Here is a 15,176-nt window from a genome sequence, read left to right on the forward strand (position 1 = left end):
AGAGACGCAGCCATGATGACGAATGGTAATATGCAGTTTTATTCTGAGAGGCCCAGGATGAGGGCTTAACAATATTATGATGAGTAGCTAGCATCATATTAATACCTTCCCTACCAATAAAGGGAAGCTTAAAATGGCCTCTGCCATATTACTGTGGCTCATAACTCAACCAGCGGCAGTATTTTAATGCCATAGAATAATATTTATTTATCCAACAAAACTGCTACTGTCAGTCCACAAACTCTCTCTCTCTCTCTCTCTCTCTCTCTCTCTCTCTCTCTCTCTCTCTCTCTCTCTCTCTCTCTCTCTCTCTCTCTCTCTCTCTCTCTCTCTCTCTCTCTCTCTCTCTCCCCTCTATCTCTCTCCATCTCCCCCCCCCCTCTCTCTCTCTCTCTCACTCACTCCCCTCTCTCTCTACCCTCTCTCACTCCCCTCTATCTCTCTCCCTCTCTCTCTCCCCCCTCCCTCTCTCTCTCTCTCTCTCTCTCTCTCACTCACTCCCCTCTCTCTCTACCCTCTCTCACTCCCCTCTCTCTCTCTCTCTCTCTCTCTCTCTCTCTCCCCTCTCTCTCTGTCTCTCTCCCCTCCCCCCTCTCTCTTTCTCTTTCTCTCCCCTCTCTCTCTCTCTCTCTCCTTCTCTCAGATATCAGAGACAATCTGCAGGCGGGTTGTCAATCAGAATCATACCAAGCAGCTGAAACAACAAGGTTATGATCCTAAACCTCCATACTGTTTCATGCTGTTGATCCTGACCCCGGGTGGATCTATTTTAGGATTTAACTATTACCCCTAAATCTGTCCTGTTCTGTAAGAGAAGATGGATCAGGGACGAGACGCAAGGGCCCACGTAATCATGATGAGGCATACACACACACAGAGAGACACACACACACACAAACACACAGAGACACACACACACACACACACAAACACACAGAGACACACACACACACACACACACACAGAGAGAGACACACACACACATACACACACACACACTAACTAACTAATCCACATTGATTGTTACTGGTTTATATTCTGACACTGGAGGAGTCAATAACTGACATAAATAAAGAAACAAATTAAAGCTGAGTGAAACATGTGACGCCTGGATCCTGTCCTACAGTGGTTCAGAAAGCGTCCAAGTGAATGTGTGGATTTTATGCAGACTGACCCCAACACCCAACAGACTGACCCCCAACACCCAACAGACTGACCCCAACACCCAACAGACTGACCCCAACACCCAACAGACTGACCCCAACACCCAACAGACTGACCCCAACACCCAACAGACTGACCCCAACACCCAACAGACTGACCCCCAACACCCAACAGACTGACCCCAACACCCAACAGACTGACCCCAACACCCAACAGACTGACCCCAACACCCAACAGACTGACCCCAACACCCAACAGACTGACCCCAACACCCAACAGACTGACCCCAACACCCAACAGACTGACCCCAACACCCAACAGACTGACCCCCAACACCCAACAGACTGACCCCAACACCCAACAGACTGACCCCAACACCCAACAGACTGACCCCAACACCCAACAGACTGACCCCAACACCCAACAGACTGACCCCCAACACCCAACAGACTGACCCCCAACACCCAACAGACTGACCCCAACACCCAACAGACTGACCCCAACACCCAACAGTCTGACCCCAACACCCAACAGACTGACCCCCAACACCCAACAGACTGACCCCAACACCCAACAGACTGACCCCAACACCCAACAGACTGACCCCAACACCCAACAGACTGACCCCAACACCCAACAGACTGACCCCCAACACCCAACAGACTGACCCCCAACACCCAACAGACTGACCCCAACACCCAACAGACTGACCCCAACACCCAACAGACTGACCCCCAACACCCAACAGACTGACCCCAACACCCAACAGACTGACCCCAACACCCAAATATACAACAACAAGTGTCACAAAAGTTTACATGTAAGTTCACATGAAGTTCTCTTGAAGCAACAACAGTCTCTAGCAAAACACTGTTATTCAAGCAAGGTCACAGTAGAGTAACCAGGGGCTATTACTCACACAGAACCCAGACAGGTTGAATCTGCATTTCTGTAAACAAACTAAGCTTGATAGACCCCATTAAAAACATGAATTACGACAGTATGAATGGGATGATAATGATTAACTTCAAGGGTAAACTCACACAGTTCTGCCCTATGACCATAGAGTATGTCTGAGGATTAGAACCACAGGACATTCTCATTACAGGCCCAATGTATCAAACAGTAAGAAGAGATCTGGGACTGAGATAGGCAAAATATGAACAGAACACTAATTACAATTCATCATCTCACAAGCAACAACAGTACACCCACAGGACAAATAGGGCAAACATGAAACATAGCCCTGGGGTGTATTCACTAGTAACCAAACCAACCATGAAACACAGCCCTGGGGTGTATTCACCAGGAACCAAACCAACCATGAAACACAGCCCTGGGGTGTATTCACTAGGAACCAAACCAACCATGAAACATAGCCCTGGGGTGTATTCACTAGGAACCAAACCAACCATGAAACATAGCCCTGGGGTGTATTCACTAGGAACCAAACCAACCAAACGGAAGCCAACAGGACAAATGATAGTGCATAATCTCCCAGTAACACCAACAGTAACCAACAGGACAAGTAGCCCACAGTAAAACAATGTAACCAACAGGACAGGTAGCCCACAGTAAAACAATGTAAACAGCAGGACAAGTAGCCCACAGTAAAACAATGTAACCAACAGGACAAGTAGCCCACAGTAAAACAATGTAACCAACAGGACAAGTAGCCCACAGTAAAACAATGTAACCAACAGGATAAGTAGCCCACAGTAAAACAATGTAACCAACAGGATAAGTAGCCCACAGTAAAACAATGTAACCAACCGGACAAGTAGCCCCCAGTAAAACAATGTGACCAACAGGACAAGTAGCCCACAGTAAAAAAAAAAGTGACATAGCCAGAATGTGTTGATTCATCTGAGGGGGGGTTGGGTGCATGAGGTCTTGAGTCAGTCAGTTAGTCAGTCAGGGTCTATGTATCTATGCAGACTATGACATTCACACACACACACACACACACACACACAAAGTCAGTCAGGATCTGTGGTGTGTCTCCAGTCAGAACAGACTACCTGAGTATACATGACAGTATCCAATCAGAACAGACTATCTGAGTATACAGTGGCTTGCGAAAGTATTCACCCCCCTTGGCATTTTTCCTATTTTGTTGCCTTACAACCTGGAATTAAAATGTATTTTGGGGGGGGTTTGTATCATTTGATTTACACAACATGCCTACCACTTTGAAGATGCAAAATATTTTTTGGGGTGAAAACTAAATAAAATAAGACAAAAAAACAGAAAACTTGAGCGTGCATAACTATTCATCCCCCCAAAGTCAATACTTTGTAGAGCCACCATTTGCAGCAATTACAGCTGCAAGTCTCTTGGGGTATGTCTCTATAAGCTTGGCACATCTAACCACTAGGATTTTTGCCCATTCTTCAAGGCAAAACTGCTCCAGCTCCTTCAAGTTGGATGGGTTCCGCTGGTGTACAGCAATCTTTAAGTCATACCACAGATTTTCAATTGGATTGAGGTCTAGGCCATTCCAAGACATTTAAATGTTTCCCCTTAAACCACTTGAGTGTTGCTTTAGCAGTATGCTTAGGGTCATTGTCCTGCTGGAAGGTGAACCTCAGTCCCAGTCTCAAATCTCTGGAAGACTGAAACAGGTTTCCCTCAAGAATTTCCCTGTATTTAGCGCCATCCATCATTCCTTCAATTCTGACCAGATTCCCAGTCCCTGTCGATGAAAAACATTCCCACAGCATATGATGCTGCCACAACCATGCTTCACTGTGGGGATGGTGTTCTCGGGGTGATGAGAGGTGTTGGGTTTGCGCCAGACATAGCGTTTTCCTTGATGGCCAAAAAGCTCAATTTTAGTCTCATCTGACCAGAGTACCTTCTTCCATATGTTTGGGGAGTTTCCCACATGCCTTTTGGCGAACACCAAACGTGTTTGCTTATTTTTCTCTTTAAGCAGTGGCTTTTTTCTGGCCACTCTTCTGTAAAGCCCAGCTCTGTGGAGTGTACGGCTTAAAGTGGTCCTATGGACAGATACTCCAATCTCCACTGTGGAGCTTTGCAGCTCCTTCAGGGTTATCTTTGTTTTTTTTTGTTGCCTCCATTTTTTTATAATGGCTTTAATGCTGCTCCGTGGGATGTTCAAAGTTTCTGATATTTTTTTATAACCCAATCCTGATCTGTACTTCTCCACAACTTTGTCCCTGAACTGTTTGGAGAGCTCCTTGGTCTTCATGGTGCCGCTTGCTTGGTGGTGTTGCAGACTCTGGGGCCTTTCAGAACAGGAATATATATACTGAGATCATGTAACACTTAGATTGCACACAGGTGGACTTTATTTAACTAATTATGTGACTTCTGAAGGTAATTGGTTGCACCAGATCTTATTTAGGGGCTTCATAGCAAAGGGGGTGAATACATATGCACGCACCACTTTTCCGTTATTTTTATTTTTTTTATTTTTTTAAACAAGTAATTTTTTTCATTTCACTTCACCAATTTCGACTATTTTGTGTATGTCCATTACATGAAATCCAAATAAAAATCAATTTAAATTACAGGTTGTAATGCAACAAAATAGGAAAAACGCCAAGGGGGATGAATACTTTTGCAAGGCACTGTACATGACAGTCTATACATAGGCTATACATTGTATCTCCATCTCCTCAAATACATGCATATTGATGAAAAACACATTTCCAAGACAAGAGCACCACAATGAAATGTCTGGAAGCCGTCAGACATGTTTCACTGATGCACGTGTGGTCATACAGTATACAGGTGTAACAGCCAAAACAGCAATGCACGACTGATCTAAGTCGCTTGACTTTCAATATGGTGCAGACAGAGGCAAGAAATTCAAGTAGCACTCATCCAATATGTTCCTCATGCACCCTTCCAACATAGTTCACTAACAAAATAAAAACATGCATGTTTATAAACATCTTCTTATAACAAAAGTAAAATAGATTTAAAAAAAGATGTAGTACTATAAAGAGACAAATCAAAAACTACCGTTACACAACTATCTGCCAAGTAAGATGAGCACAACGAACTATCTGCCAAGTAAGATAACAACTAACTATCTGCCCAATAAGATACACAACTAACTATCTGCCATGTAAGATCTACAACGAAATATCTGCCATGTAAGATAACAACTAACTATCTGCCAAGTAAGATAAACAACTAACTATCTGCCAAGTAAGATAAACAACTAACTATCTGCCAAGTAAGATAAACAACTAACTATCTGCCAAGTAAGATACACAACTAACTATCTGCCATGTAAGATATACAACGAACTATCTGCCAAGTAAGACACACAACAAAATATCTGCCAAGTAAGATCCACAACAAAACAACTACAAGACAAGACAGAGAGGATTTTCCCCCTCACCTGAATAACCAAGTCATCACAGCTACTGTCCTTGTCTGGTCACAATCAGAACACTTGGGTACTGTCTCCTAGAACTCTGGGCAAGTGCAAGGGCAAGCGGGCAGCGCTGCACAGAAGCGTTAGGTTTCTGCTTGCTGTATGTGGATTGGATTTTTACACGGCACATTCTGAGCCAGACAGGCAGCATTTAACAGCAATACATACCTCACATTAAAGAACAATGACTCCCTCACGTTAAAGAGCAATGACTCCCACACATTAAAGAGCAATGACTCCCTCACATTAAAGAACAATGACTCCCTCACGTTAAAGAGCAATGACTCCCACACATTAAAGAGCAATGACTCCCTCACGTTAAAGAACAATGACTCCCACACATTAAAGAACAATGACTCCCTCACATTAAAGAGCAACGACTCTGTCACATTAAAGAACAATGACTCCTTCACGTTAAAGAGCAATGACTCCCTCACGTTAAAGAGCAATGACTCCCACACATTAAAGAGCAATGACTCCCTCACGTTAAAGAACAATGACTCCCACACATTAAAGAACAATGACTCCCTCACATTAAAGAACAATGACTCTGTCACATTAAAGCAATGACTCCCTCACATTAAAGAGCAATGACTCCCTCACATTAAAGAGCAATGACTCTGTCACATTAAAGAACAATGACTCCCACACATTAAAGAACAACGACTCTCTCACATTAAAGAGCAATGACTCCCACACATTAAAGAGCAATGACTCCCACACATTAAAGAGCAATGACTCCCTCACATTAAAGAGCAATGACTCCCTCACATTAAAGAACAATGACTCTGTCACATTAAAGAGCAATGACTCTGTCACATTAAAGAGCAATGACTCCCTCACATTAAAGAGCAATGACTCCCTCACATTAAAGAACAATGACTCCCACACATTAAAGAACAATGACTCTCTCACATTAAAGAACAATGACTCCCACACATTAAAGAACAATGACTCCCTCACATTAAAGAACAATGACTCCCACACATTAAAGAACAATGACTCCCACACATTAAAGAACAATGATTCCCTCACATTAAAGAACAATGACTCCCACACATTAAAGAACAATGACTCCCTCACATTAAAGAGCAATGACTCCCTCACATTAAAGAGCAATGACTCCCTCACATTAAAGAACAATGACTCCCTCACATTAAAGAGCAATGACTCCCTCACATTAAAGAACAATGACTCCCTGACATTAAAGAATAATGACTCCCACACATTAAAGAACAATGACTCCCTCACATTAAAGAGCAATGACTCCCTCACATTAAAGAACAATGACTCCCTCACATTAAAGAACAATTACTCCCTCACATAAAAGAGCAATGACTCCCTCACATTAAAGAGCAATGACTCCCTCACATTAAAGAACAATGACTCCCACACATTAAAGAACAATTACTCCCTCACATAAAAGAGCAATGACTCCCTCACATTAAAGAGCAATGACTCCCACACATTAAAGAACAATGACTCCCTCACTATAAGGAGCAATGACTCCCACACATTAAAGAACAATGACTCCCTCACATTAAAGAGCAATGACTCCCTCACATTAAAGAACAATGACTCCCTGACATTAAAGAATAATGACTCCCACACATTAAAGAACAATGACTCCCTCACATTTTTGTGCCAAGGCCAACCTTTCATATTTTCCTTATTTTCCTGTGACCCTCCAGTCTAGATCAACTAAACAACATGTCTGACCTCTACACAGTCCATTCCTATGCTGTGACCTGGTAGGAATGGGCTGTGTGTGTCCCAATAGCGGCCCCGACCCACTGGTTTAGAGTTACCATGCATTGTCACCTTGGGTAACAGCAGTTTTGAAGGTCTTATAAAACAGTCAAGACATACATCAGCCCCTGCGGCATCTGCGGCCCGATCCGAGAGCCATACGCACACACACACACTCCTATCATGCACCGGTCTTTCCCATACACACCTGAACGTTCTCGGTCAGTCTACCTGCATCCCTCCTCCCTCCCTACCTACCTGTTATATCCTGCCATTAGACCATAACACCTACCTGGTTCTGTTCTGACAGGTACTGGTCATTAGAACATAACACCTACATGGTTGTGTTCTGACAGGTACTGGTCATTAGAACATAACACCTACCTGGTTGTGTTCTGACAGGTACTGGTCATTATAACATAACACCTACCTGGTTCTGTTCTGACAGGTACTGGTCATTAGAACATAACACCTACCTGGTTGTGTTCTGACAGGTACTGGTCATTAGAACATAACACCTACCTGGTTCTGTTCTGAAAGGTACTGGTCATTAGAACATAACACCTACCTTCTACTCTTCTGACAGGTACTGGTCATTAGAACATAACACCTACCTTCTACTGTTCTGACAGGTACTGGTCATCCTCACGGGGAACATTCTCAGGTCAAGTTCCCGGGTATGTGGATTAAACTCTTTCACTCCTGTCATGTACATTATAAAGTAATCCCAGAGTTCAGGTAAAGTGACAGAGGACATGACTGATGAAGAACGAGTGGTGCTGTGGCCGCACGGGAGGGAGTGAGTGAGCGCTCCTGCTGGAGTGTGTGCTTGTGCGTGTGAGAGGGAGGAAGAGAGAGAGAACAGTCAGCAAAGAGAGATTGAGAGGCAGACATTTAGACAGACAGACAGAGAGAGCGGGAGGGAGAGAGAGAGAACGATACAACAGACAGAGTCATCCAGGGGACAACAGTGTGTGTGTGTGTGTGTGTGTGTGTGTGTGTGTGTTAGGCTGCTATAGTACCTCCCACGGCTGGTCCTGTGCCTAATAAGTGGTCCTTGCTTACCCTGCCCTACTGTCAACCCTGTCCTGTCCGCTCCTAAATTTAGCTGCAAGTCACCAGGCAGAGAGAGTGACTCCTCCCCTGGCAGGGCAGGACAGGGCAAGGTAGGCAACACACCACACTCTCTACCTCTACACCCCTCTCTCTACAGCTCTTCCATTATCTATCTCTCTCTACAGCTCTTCCATTATCTCCCATACCCTATCTCTCTCTTTATTTTTATTTAACCCTTATTTAACTAGGCAAGTCAGTTAAGAACACATTTTTATTTACAATGATGGCCTACACCGGCCAAACCCGGACGACGCTGGGCCAATTGTGCGCCGCCCTATGGGACTCCCAATCACTGCCGGTTGTGATACAGCCTGGGATCAAACCAGGGGGTCTGTAGTGACGCCTCAAGCACTGAGATGCAGTGCCTTAGACCACTGCGCCACTCGGGAGCTCTCTACAGCTCTTCCATTATCTCCCATTCCCTATCTCTCTCTTTCTACTGTACCTCTATTTCTCTCTCTCTCTACCCCTCTCTTTCTCTCTCTCCATCCCTCTCTCTCTCCATCCCTCTCTCGCCATCTCTCCAAACAAACACTGTGCACAAACACAACCATACGCCACCGCCATCGCCATCGCCTCAAGGTTACTAACTGTACATCTGAAGGGTTGCTTAAATTGCTCACATGTTTCACAAATACAAAAACATGTAATCCAGTCTATCTGGAGTCACACTATAGGCTACATTACCAAGACACATTTGTATACCAAGAGAAAGCCTTACCCGCGCTGCGCCATGGAGATACGTGATGGGTAGCGGTGCTTCACACAGCAGTGCCAGAGACACGTTAGATAACTATCTGTTGTAGCCTGAATATGGGTCGGATTTATTTAGCAATATTTTGACTCGCCTCTCAATGGTTAGCATCCCCATGGGTTTCCGTTGATAAATCTGGATATAGGACAGCCCGATTATGCGTAATTGCTGTGCGCAAAATGATTACTGAGTCCTCGTTATATTAAATAGGAAAGAAATACAAGCGGCATTCATAATAAAGAATGAAACTCCATATTAAGCAAACTGTAACAACTTTGTATAATGTATATATTGCATGTGTAGCACATGATGTCTGTACCGTTATAAATCAGTGCCGGGCATGCAAACCCGCTGACGCACGCAACTCTCCAATTTTCTGTGGCTCAAAACAAAAGTGGGAAGCACACTGAGCAACAACAATCCCTTGCAAACGCTAAAACAGGTCAATTTGATAATCCCATAACAGTTTTTTTTCAAAGCATCAACACATGCGTGATATCGGTCACGAATAGTTCCAATCCAAGCCAGCCAGAGAAAAAGGCTAGGGCTAGATCATGCCCAAAGCGCATGACATAGCAAAAGTAGCCTAGTAGGTGACAGGCAAGCTTATGTTTTTGAACTTCTTCACAAAGTGACACATGATGAACACAAACTCTGTGGTCATCTCTCTCCAGTCCTCTCTTACCAATAGATAAGCGAGAGTCCATCAAAACGCTCAAACTCTCGTCCTCGTCCTCCTTTCGGCATAACAAAAGTAGGCCAGTAGCCTAAGTGACAGACAAGCTAATGTTTTTGTTTTACTTCATCAACCCTAGTAGCCATATATAGGGCGCGGCGTCCTATACGGCTATCTCAACCCAAAAGTGACACATGATGAACACAAACTCTGTCGTTATTGTCATCTCTCTCCAGTTCTCCCTTACCAGTAAATTAACGAGAGTCCATCAAATCGCTCGAGTTCTCCTCCTCCTCCTTTCGAAAAGGGCATATCATCCAAATATTTAGCTCCCTTGACTGCCGCGTCAGTTGTTTGTTTTTTCACCACAACGATCCCTGGGTCCCGCGGGATAACTTTAACGCTTCACTCTGTCCAACAGTTGACGCGTTGACGCGCCGCGCTATCCCTTCGCTGAGTGTGGAAATGTGTCAGCATTCCTTCCGCATCAAATCAATGATAGCGAGATTGCTGCCTGGCTGCTACAGTAGCTAGCTGAGGGCGGGAAGCTCAGCTCAAATAGCGCATTTTCTAATCTGGAGGACACGTGGAGGTTTAATGTTGACCAAACCCTTCTGTTCAACCATATCTGGATATTTTCCTTGGCCCCACACACAATCGTTTTGACTTTTTATTTTTTTCTGTCTTATAATAATAGCCGCGTCTGTTCGTTCTCATGGGAGTGCGTGTTTTCAGTCTCCTACAACAGATGCGAGTGGACAGAGAGAGAGAGAGAGAGAGAGAGAGAGAGAAAGTTCTCAACTGCCCGGGGTGCAATGCGCGCTGGCCATGTCTCTCCCATGTTACTGTAACTATCCACGCGCCAGCTGAGCAGTCAACCTGCCTGGTAAAGTGAAGCTCAAGAATAGCCAGCGGGCCGTGGCAGCCCCGTGCGTAATAAGAAGCCCCATTCTACTCCAAAACAAACGTCATTGTGGTTCTATTGTGGGACTACGAGACGATGAGAACACCGTTTGAATCCCCTCTCATCCATGAGCTAGTGTTAATTGGCAATTAAGGAGGGCGAGTGAAACCTCTCGCTTCGCCTCTTCCCCTGCGGCAAAAGAGACAGGTAGGAATGCCTGACTGAAATACAGATCAAGTCGACCTTTTCTGTAAATTAGTGGTGTTAGAATTTTTGGATAAAATAAAATGCTGGACATGATTTTTTGGTTGCTAGACCTGAGCCAAGGGCCAAAATGCAGGACTGTCCCACACAATTCGGGACATGTGGTCACCCTAGGTGGACTGGCCTGGCTGGTCCATTTGTCTAACATGTTTTTTGTGCACAAAAAAAATCTGGCTGATAATGGGGGCTTCAAGGAACAAAATGGGCCGGTGTGGGGGTCTTAAGGGGAAAAAATGGGCCGGTGTGTTAGAAATGTCAGGGCCGATTTCTGGTCCCAGTCCGCCCCTGAGAATAAAGGTTGAGAAAAGAGGTGAGAGAAGGGTTGTGAGGTATAAAATGCATCCAGCTCAGCTGGTGGCCTGTAGTCTCTTAGTTTTGACCTCCTGCCAGGTCAAGGTCTGGCTTACTTGGAATAGTCTGGTTTGGTCTGGTCTAGACTGGTCTACTGCTCTGGCTACCGCTGGGCATTGTCTTATGTCAGATAAGCATGACAATTCTGCCTGCACTCAACCAACTCGGTTGAGAGACGAGCACAGTGGCGGACTTACCGTTAGGCAGAAGAGGCAATTGCATCAGGCCTCGCATCATCAAGGGGACTCGTGAGCTGGGCATAATAATAAATCAATAAAATACTAGTCATATTTTTTGTCCCCCCAATAATTTATCCGCTATATTATTCTGTTAATACTGTTTGGTTAGATACTGTACATAGTAACTTCATAGCAGTATAGCGATATATTATGTCATAGCAGTATAGCGATATATCATGTCATAGCAGTATAGCGATATATCATGTCATAGCAGTATAGCGATATATCATGTCATAGCAGTATAGCGATATATCATGTCATAGCAGTATAGCGATATATCATGTCATAGCAGTATAGCGATATATCATGTCATAGCAGTATAGCGATATATCATGTCATAGCAGTATAGAGACTGTGTATACTATGTCATGATGTGTATTCTAGATAGCAGCATATATATCTCAGTCTACTATAGAGGCCTGTATATACTGTCTGGAAGCCAGTCTACTAAAGAGGCCTGTATGTACTGTCTGGAAGCCAGTCTACTCTAGAGGCCTGTATATACTGTCTGGAAGCCAGTCTACTAAAGAGGCCTGTATTTACTGTCTGGAAGCCAGTCTACTCTAGAGGCCTGTATATACTGTCTGGAAGCCAGTCTACTAAAGAGGCCTGTATTTACTGTCTGGAAGCCAGTCTACTCTAGAGGCCTGTATATACTGTCTGGAAGCCAGTCTACTCTAGAGGCCTGTATATACTGTCTGGAAGCCAGTCTACTAAAGAGGCCTGTATTTACTGTCTGGAAGCCAGTCTACTCTAGAGGCCTGTATATACTGTCTGGAAGCCAGTCTACTATAGAGGCCTGTATATACTGTCTGGAAGCCAGTCTACTCTAGAGGCCTGTATATACTGTCTGGAAGCCAGTCTACTCTAGAGGCCTGTATATACTGTCTGGAAGCCAGTCTACTAAAGAGGCCTGTATTTACTGTCTGTAAACCAGTCTACTATAGAGGCCTATATATACTGTCTGTAAGCCAGTATACTATAGAAGCCTGTATAAACTGTCTGGAGGCCAGTATACTATAGAAGCCTGTATAAACTGTCTGGAGGCCAGTATACTATAGAAGCCTGTATAAACTGTCTGGAGGCCAGTATACTATAGAAGCCTGTATAAACTGTCTGGAGGCCAGTATACTATAGAAGCCTGTATAAACTGTCTGGAGGCCAGTATACTATAGAAGCCTGTATATACTGTCTGGAAGCCAGTCTACTAAAGAGGCCTGTATTTACTGTCTGTAAACCAGTCTACTATAGAGGCCTGTATATACTGTCTGTAAGCCAGTATACTATAGAAGCCTGTATAAACTGTCTGGAGGCCAGTATACTATAGAAGCCTGTATACTATTGAAGCCTGTATATACTGTCTGGAAGCCTGTATACTATATAGGCCTGTATACTATAGAAGCCTGTCTACTATAGAGTCTTGTATAAACTGTCATTAAGCCTGTATACTATAGTGGCCTGTATACTATAGAGTCCGTTATAAACTGTCTGGAAGCCTGTATACTATAGAAGCCTGTATACTATAGACGCCTGTATATTATAGAAGCCTGTATAAACTGTCTGGAGGCCTGTATACTATAGAAGCCTGTCTACTATAGAAGCCTGTATAAACTGTCTGGAGGCCAGTATACTATAGAGGCCTTTATACTATAGAAGCCTGTCTACTATAGAGTCCTGTATAAACTGTCATTAAGCCTGTATACTATAGAGGCCTGTATACTATAGAGTCCTGTATAAACTGTCATTAAGCCTGTATACTATAGAAGCCTGTATACTATAGAAGCCTGTATACTATAGAGGCCTGTATACTATAGAAGCCTGTATAAACTGTCTGAACTCAGGGTTATTCCTTTCTATTATTTCTCCATAGAACCACCCATGTTAATACACTCTCACTTTCACTGTGAGCAAGTCAGTACTCTTCACTGTGAGCATGTCAGTACTCTTCACTGTGAGCAAGTCAGTATTCTTCACTGTGAGCAAGTCAGTACTCTTCACTGTGAGCAAGTCAGTACTCTTCACTGTGAGCTAGTCAGTACACTTCACTGTGAACTAGTCAGTACTCTTCACTGTGAGCTAGTCAGTACTATTAACTGTGAGCTAGTCAGTACTCTTCACTGTGAGCAAGTCAGTACTCTTCACTGTGAGCTAGTCAGTACTCTTCACTGTGAGCAAGTCAGTACTCTTCACTGTGAGCTAGTCAGTACTATTCACCGTGAGCTAGTCAGTACCCTTCATTGTGAGCTAGTCAGTACTCTTCACTGTGAGCTAGTCAGTACTCTTCACTGTGAGCAAGTCAGTACTCTTCACTGTGAGCTAGTCAGTACTCTTCACTGTGAGCAAGTCAGTACTCTTCACTGTGAGCAAGTCAGTACTCTTCACTGTGAGCTAGTCAGTACTTTTCACTGTGAGCTAGTCAGTACTCTTCACTGTGAGCTAGTCAGTACCCTCACTGTGAGCTAGTCAGTACTCTTCACTGTGAGCTAGTCAGTACTCTTCACTGTGAGCAAGTCAGTACTCTTCACTGTGAGCTAGTCAGTACTCTTCACTGTGAGCAAGTCAGTACTCTCGGAGTAGGGTGTTGTGAACTCGTTATTCAGAACTCTTGGAGTTCGGTGTTGTGAACACGTTAGTCAATACTCTCAGAGTTGGGTGTGGTGAACCCGTTAGTCAGTACTCTTCACTGTGAGCAAGTCAGTACTCTCAGAGTTGGGTGTGGTGAACCCGTTAGTCAGTACTCTTGGAGTTGGGTGTTGTGAACCCGTTATTCAGCACTCTCAGAGTTGGGTGTGGTGAACCCGTTAGTCAGTACTCTCAGAGTTGGGTGTTGTGAGCCCGTTAGTCGCAGAGTTGGGAGTTGTGAACTCATTATCTGAATAAACCTCTTATGAAGACACTTGGACTTGTTCTTGCTGAAGTGACCCGTGGTGGCTGAAACTTATCCACGGGCCCCTATAGCTCTGTACTAGTGCCCCGTTATTCACGGTCCTCCCGGATCAGCCCTTAGTATTTTTCTGCATGTCTTTACTATAAAACCCATTAAAACAATTTGTAAACGCGCAGAACTAGTTCTCATCTCAGGTCTTCAGAGCTTACAGCCACATCTTTAATTGGGCTCCCGAGTGGCGCAGTGGTCTAAGGCACTGCATCTCAGTGCTTGAGACGTCACTACAGACCCCCTGGTTCGATTCCAGGCTGTATCACAATTGGCCTTAATTGGGAGTCCCATAGGGCGGCGCACAATTGGCCCAGCGTCGTCCGGGTTTGGCCGGTGTAGGCCGTTATTGTAAATAAGATTTTTTTCTTAACCGACTTGCCTGGTAAAATAAATAATGCTGCACTGCCTATTTTATCTCTGTCTGACCTTCCTCCTCCTCCTCCTCCTCCTCCTCCTCATCCCCCCTCCCCTTCCTCCTCCACCTCCCCCTCCTTCCTTAGCCAGTGTCCCATCAGCAGAAACGGACTGGCCATAGGGAAATTCTGGCAAATGCCAGAAGTGCTGGTGGGGAGGCCTTAAGGGAGAAAACTGGCTTCTGTGTCCCCCT

The sequence above is a fragment of the Coregonus lavaretus genome (assembly GCF_964263955.1).
Source record: "Coregonus lavaretus genome assembly, chromosome: 28".
NCBI classification, from domain to species: Eukaryota; Metazoa; Chordata; class Actinopteri; order Salmoniformes; family Salmonidae; genus Coregonus; species Coregonus lavaretus.